This window comes from Equus przewalskii, chromosome 24, assembly GCF_037783145.1.
Source record: "Equus przewalskii isolate Varuska chromosome 24, EquPr2, whole genome shotgun sequence".
Classification (NCBI taxonomy): domain Eukaryota; kingdom Metazoa; phylum Chordata; class Mammalia; order Perissodactyla; family Equidae; genus Equus; species Equus przewalskii.
Genome location: NC_091854.1, coordinates 15,938,170 through 15,945,127, shown reverse-complemented (window position 1 = coordinate 15,945,127; position 6,958 = coordinate 15,938,170). Strand labels below are relative to the sequence as shown.

Below are 6,958 nucleotides of genomic sequence, written 5' to 3'. Positions count from 1 at the left end.
TTCCATTTCTTGGCTATTGTAAATAATGCTTCAATAAACATTGGGGTGCATAGGACTTTTGGAATTTCAAGCAGTATTTTGTAAATGAATGCCTAGGATGATGGAATCAAGAGCATGTGTGAATGACATTAAGTGGTTGGTATGCTTACATCTCGGAAGCTAGGAATAGCTCAGTGTGAACTTGATAAATTAGGGAAATTGGCAGCAAAACCTAGAGGAAAGTCAAATAGGGCAAGGGCAAGATGTGCCAATCAGAAGCCAAAAACAAAAGGCAGAGATAAAAGACAGGGGCTGTCTGCACATGAGTAGCAACCCCGGAAAGTCTGGAGCGATTGCAAACCTAAGAGCAAATACCAGTCAGCAAAACAGTGCTGCTATTAAGAACGCTAACACAGTGATGCAGTAACAGGAGGGTGACAGGCCAAAACCAGGCGGGAACATTTCCTCTTTATTGGCATATTGGCGCTGGTGAAGACTTTGAGAAACAATGGTGTCTGGTGTGGTTCTCAACACTTTAAGAGGAATGTAGCGAAACTGGAGAGAGTCCAGCAAAGAGTAACAAACGTGATAAAAGAGTAGGAAAACAGAACCTGAGAGGAAAGGTTAATAACTAGGATTGTGTAGGCTGAAGGAGCAAGAGGGCTAAAGGGTGAGTTAATATCTGTTTAAACATATGCCTGGCTATTATAATGAGCAAGCTGACTAGCTGTTCCACACGAACCTAATAAGAGAATGGGGGGGAGGGGCATTTACACTGCAGCCTTAGATTTGTGTTAGATATAAAGAAATATTTGGTGGGAATAGAAGAAGTTGTTTTACACAAAAGCACTCTTAAAAAGGGGTTTGTGCAGCAGCTTTTCTTCGAGAGATGGAGGACTGCAATGCAATGGGCATTTGTTTGATGTTCCAGTTAGTCGGAGTTGACAAGACTGAGCCAGTCATGGAGGTAGGTCACTTTTACCTTCAGAAGGGACAAATGAAAAAGGCGTAATAGTGTATTTTGTAAGACTACTGCCACAAGGGAAAAAGAATTGTTTATATTCATTAAACTCATTTCCACCTTCAAGCCCAGTTTTGTCTTTGTGAATTGGATAGAAACGGGAGCAGAGTAAGGTAACCGGGGATTTGAATCTCTACTGTCCCATTTGCCTATGTCTAGAGTTTCACAGACATGAAACTCTAACAGTGCCAAATGATCACCCAAAATGCTGGGGGTTTTGCCCTTGGGTTAGGCCTAGTCTAGATCCTTGATTGTCAAAATGCGATCCACGGACTCCCTGGGTGTAGCTGAGACATTTTTAGGAGTCTGCAAGGTCAAAATGATTTTTATATAAATACTAAGATAGCATTTTTCATTTGCAATGTAACCACTTTGCATTGATGACGTAAAAGCAATGGTGGATAAAACTCCTGGTGCCCTGGCAGGAATGAAAGCCATGCCACTAACTATAATAGTAGTCATCATATTCTTCACTAGCTAATACTTGATGTAAAAAACAATGCTGATTTCACTCAAAAATGTGGTTGATGCAGCAGTAAGAATTATTAATTTCATCAAAGCTTGCCCTCTATTATGAAATCTTTTAATATTTAGTGTGACAAAATGGGAATTATGCAAAAAGAAATTCTGCTGCCCACTGAAGCATGATGTTTGTCTCAGAGAAAAGCACTTGCAAGATTGTTTGAATTGTGAGCTGAACTAGCTTGATTTTCCATGGAACATCATTTTTACTTAAAAGAATGATTGGCAGAAAAATTTGGTGATTTATGCTTGGGTATTTGGCAGACATTTTATTGAAAATGAAGTAGGTAAACTTGTCACTTCCAGGAAAAAATACAATATTTGTTGGCAATGATATGATCTGAGCTTTCAGGTCAAAAAGAAATTTAGGATTCTAATTTCAAAAATTAGAATTTGGGGAAATTTTTCATTTGGATAGCTTCCCAGTGCTTAAATATTTTTCTCATGAGATTGGTGGGGGTATTTGTAAATGTGATTTCTTTTTATCGTGTAAGCAAATATGTCAACATTTGGAAAATTTGCATTGCTCTATGAGTCAGTATTTTACAAATCACCAATGTATGATGTTACAAAATCAAGCATGGGTAAAAAATCCATTCAAAGTGCAAGTTAGTCAAATAATTTTAATATAGTAGAGTATGAAGAGTTTATGATATGATTACAGATTCCACATTGCAACTAACCCTAAGAAACTAACATGTGTCGAGTTAGGTATAATGTCAGGAAAGAATATCTACCATTATCTCTAAAATACCCCTTTCTTTTCCAACTACGTATCTCCATGAGGCCAGATTTTCTTTACATTTTTCAAAACAGCATATTGCAAAAGATGGAATGCAAAAGTAGATATGCTACTCTTTTCACCAGTTTTTTTGTTCGGGAAAAATATTTTTAATAAAAATACTATATATGTTATCTCATGGTTTGTTGTAATTTTAAGTAAATAAATAAATACTTAAAAAATTTCTTACTTTTTATGTCTAATATGGTAAATATTGATATGTATAACTCACATAAAATCTCTTTAGACTCCTCAATAATTTTTTAGTGTAAAGGGTACCTGAGATCAAATAGTTGAGAACAGCTAATTTAGACATTTGCTGTATGTCTCATGCTTCTCTAAGTTGTTGTTAGACTATTATTGGACTAGTATTCTCAAGCCGTTCTTAAACTAGGTTCCCACCCATGTACTTATGCACAGGTAAGAGGAGTTGTGCAAACTGGTTGGATCATTCTTTAGCTGACACTTTATCTTTCTGGTACAGGTACAACTGCTTGCACCCTGGCCCCTGGCTGAGTGGGTATCTGACAAACAGAAAGGTAGTCATCTCACCAGCTGTGTATAGGGACAGAATGACCAGAAGGGAAAATAAACACTAACTCACTCATCACGTACTCTGCTTACTCATGCTATCCAGGCTGCAGCCACTTTCTTTTGGCCACTATGGGATTCCCAGGCATGTCACACTCCTGTGAGCACAACATCTCATTGTGGAGTTTGTCAGGTTACATCACATTCTCGGTACTATCTGCATTCCAACCACAGGCAAATTTCACAAAGTCAACCACTTCGTAAATGGAGAGGGTCAAATTCCCTAATTATTCACAGGTCTTCTGGATTATATTAGGGGCTGTATGAAAACCAGACAGGGTCCTTGTTCCGTACATGCCTTGGATTCGACATTCCTTCTCTTCTCTGTAGAAGTTGACGGAGTTAATATAAGTCTGGTCATTTGGATGAAAGCGACTTCAAAATATTTCAGAGACTGATTTTGGACTTCAGACTTAGGCAGAGATTGTCTGGTTTTAAAGCTATTTATTGAAAATGCCTTGTCAATTATTTTGCAATATTTTATAATAACGGATGTGGTGGAAGAGGTTTCCCAGGAAATAGACTCTAAGAGAGTTGCATGCATATGCTGTATTTGTGGGGAACAATTCTTATTAGGTGAAGGAGACAAGATTGAGGAGGGGAAAAATTACAAGAGAAGGCTCAGGCAGTTTCAGGGGAATCTCTGGAGCTGGCATGGCCCTTTAGAGCCGCCTTGAATCAAGGAAAGAGGGCCAGGCCACTCAACCCTGAATCTATCAGTAGGCTGCTGCTGGGGAGGGGACTAGAAACTTTTGTGAGGCCAGAAAGGGTTCAGTCATGAGGGGTCAGCAGCTAACATTCACAATATCTTGGAGAACAAGTGCCTCAATCCAGAAAGTTCTAGGTGACACGCCACAGCATCCGTTACAATGGACCTTCGGTATTCTCTTTCATTTTGCATTACCTTGTAAATTAAGTGGGTTAACGCTGGAAACCTAAACCTACATTTCCTTAGAATGTTTTCTGTCTAATGTAATATCTAATCTAGCAACAAGAGGGGAATGAACACCATAAAATATAGTGAAAATAAAGGAGAAATGAGAAATTACACACAATGATTTGAGGATGTTAAAATGGGGAATGGCTTATTTTGAGATAGGCTAATAACATCCAAACTGTAGCTCCCCAAGTGTCTACTGACACTATGACATCATTAATATTCTACAAATGAGATTGGCTGTTCCACCTTTTAATATTTCCTCAGGATCTCTAAGTAAGGGCCAGTATTGTGTAAAAGAAGGCCTTGGTAATGGAAACATTGAAAGTTTGGAAAGTTAGAACTAGAGAAGATTCTCAAGTTTATTTAGTTCAGCTTCTAGATAAGATAATAGATATTAACAGATAAGAGATAGCAACAGTTATTCATTAAATGTGTGCATTGTTTCCAACGTTGTGTTATTCAAATTACATATATCCTTTCTTATTCGCACCACATTTCTGCAATGTAGTGGTTGTTATGTTCATTTTGCCAATGAAGCAACTGAAACTCATAGATTTCAGGCTATACTCCCAGGTCATACAGCCAATGAATAGGTAAACTGGAATCAATACTCAGGTCTGTTTGATTTGACTCTGGAATCTGCGCTCAAGTACTGAAGTATCCTGTTTAGACAATAACCTTGAGGTTTTTTGTTTTTTTTTTTTAAATTCAGGAGTAGTACTGATATCTCACTTCTAGTTGAAGAAAATGAATGTATCAGCTAGTTGCCTTTTGCCATGCTTTTTTGAGTCATTTCATGATTTTTGGAAAGATGCAATATAGGTTCAGATATGTTTGTAATTGTAAATATCTTTCCTAACTGTCTTACCTAAAGTGTAGTCAAAGTAATGACCAAATATAAAGTTTTCCCTAGAATATGGGTAATCTCGGTGTCCTGAAGATTCTATTGCTTCTTTGGGTGCTACATGCCTGGAAGGACTTAGGGAGACAGTATTAAAAAAAAAAAAAAAAACTAGTGATTCCTGAAAAAAATTTTGCTTGGTTTCTTTTATCCTACTGAAGCGTTGCTCAGACTATATGTTGCCATCTTTTCCTTTCCCTTGCTCATTTAAGCCTGTCCTTGATGCTGTTTTTTAAAAAAATATTGAAGTATATTATACATGCAGAAAAGTATATTATCCATACATTTTTTGTCAAAGTATACCATGCATATAGAAAATACAGTATGTTATACAAAAAGAAAAGTGCATATACCATAAATATACAGCTTGATGAATTTTTAGAATCTGAAAAGATCTGTGTACCCAAGCACTTCATGTTCTTTTTTCTTTTTGAGGAAGATTAGCCCTGAGCTAACATCTGCTGCCAATCCTCCTCTTTTTGCTGAGGAAGACTGGCCCTGAGCTAACATCATGCCCATCTTCCTCTACTTTATATGTGGGACACCTGCCACAACATGGCTTGACAAGCCATGCCATGTCCGCACCCGGGATCCGAACGGGTGAACCCCAAGCCCCGGAAGCGGAACATGTGAACTTAACTGCTGCGCCACCGGGCCGGCCCCACTTCATGCTCTTTTTAATCAGATGTCGTATGTATCAGCATTATTGGGTTTGGAGGTGCAAATGCCACATAACGTGACTTACCTGGCCCCCTCCTCTACTTCCTGTTTCTGGGTAGAGGTAAGTGCATGGTAATCTCAGGTTTCATAAAGAGAAGAACAAGGAGTTCCTTACGACAGGATAAAGTTGGAAAGAGCTAAGAATAAAAATTGTGACAGATTGAAGAAGAACCTGAAAATCCCAGGATGCAAGTATATTGCCAGGGAAAAGACTTGAAAGAAAAGGGGTTAGGCAGAAATTGCATTAACCAATTTCAGTAGTCCTGGAAAAAGTAATTTTGGACAGAGTGCAAGTGTGAAAAATATTGCAGAAATGGAAGCAAGAGAACACGTCGGCTATTGACCATAAGGTGCAGAGGAGAGTGAGGAGGCAAACACGACTCGAGAGTGTGAATCCTGAGTGTCTGGGAAGATATGGGTACCACTGAAATGAAATGTGAACTGGGAGAGGATGGTTTTGCAGGGAACATAGTGGGCAATTTCAAGACTGTGCAGTGTCAATAATATCAATTACTTTACAAAGAACTAAAAGGGGGAGGGAAGAAAAGCCATCGTTGGATTTGCTTATTGGAGCAGAAAGCAGATCACAAGGGATGAGCACGTGGCAAGAAAGTAGAAACAATAAGTGTAAACTATCCTCTCCGTTCAAGACTTTTTCAAGGAAAAAAAAAACAAAAATTAATTCAGAGAATGCCTAAACCAGGAAAAACTTTTATGGGGGTATATAAACAAAAGTGGTAATAAAGTCTCAGTGAAAGAAGAGGGCGCGGCTAAGTGAAAGGCTTAGCATGGGAGAGGAGAACATTTTCCCACGAGGTCAGAAGGAAAAGTTGAGATTTTGATGAAGAGAAAAAAAGGAGGAATCAAGCATTGGCCTTGACTTTCTCTGGGAAGCAGGAGATCATATCACATAAGAAATGGAGGGTGGGAAGCAGTCTTGGAATTGACACTATGGGGAATACAAGGAGCCGTAAATCATTGATGAGAACAAGTACTGTCAAGCAGCAGTGAGGGCCCAGCTGACTTCAGAGAGCCCGGAGCTGTAGTGGAACCACTCAACCTGGCTTTGCAACTTTCTTAGGCAGCATTTGGCAGCCTGGGACTGGCAGCTGAGAACTCAAATGATGGTATTTACCCAGTCTTGGGGATTGGAATGGCAGCTCTGGGGCAAAAGAGTGTGAAAATCTAATAAAGTGGCTGACCCTAGTGTCAAGGCTGGTTAGGCAAGCAAATGAGGCCAGAAGAGGAGCTGATGAACTGAGACAATAGTGAGCTATCGAGGGATGGGGAGGGGAGGGGTAATAATGAGACTGAGAAGCAGATTTCATTAGACATGAGGAGACGAGAGACTTCTAATGATAGAAGTTTCTGGTCAGAGTTTGCTGTAGCTTCAATTCAAATTATATTAGAAGAGAAAAGAAGTAAGAATAATACTAGGGTCTAAAGATTTGGGATGGGATCAACTTTAACCAATGTTGGTTATTGTTATAGTTGTTTGTTTTA

At 38.9% G+C, this 6,958-nt stretch overlaps 1 long non-coding RNA gene across 5 annotated transcripts in view; it reads left to right on the top strand.

Annotated features, from left to right (window-relative positions):
• Nucleotides 1-301: 301 nt before the first annotated feature.
• LOC139079042 (uncharacterized) overlaps nucleotides 302-6,958 on the top strand; it is a 114,239-nt gene continuing 107,582 nt past the window's right edge. For 4 of the 5 annotated variants that reach the window (XR_011532303.1, XR_011532304.1, XR_011532306.1 and 1 more), the window contains exon 1: nucleotides 308-431. This is a non-coding gene — a long non-coding RNA (uncharacterized lncRNA). Of the gene's footprint in view, nucleotides 432-6,958 lie in introns of all 5 variants that reach the window. The other variant, XR_011532305.1, reaches the window with a different exon arrangement.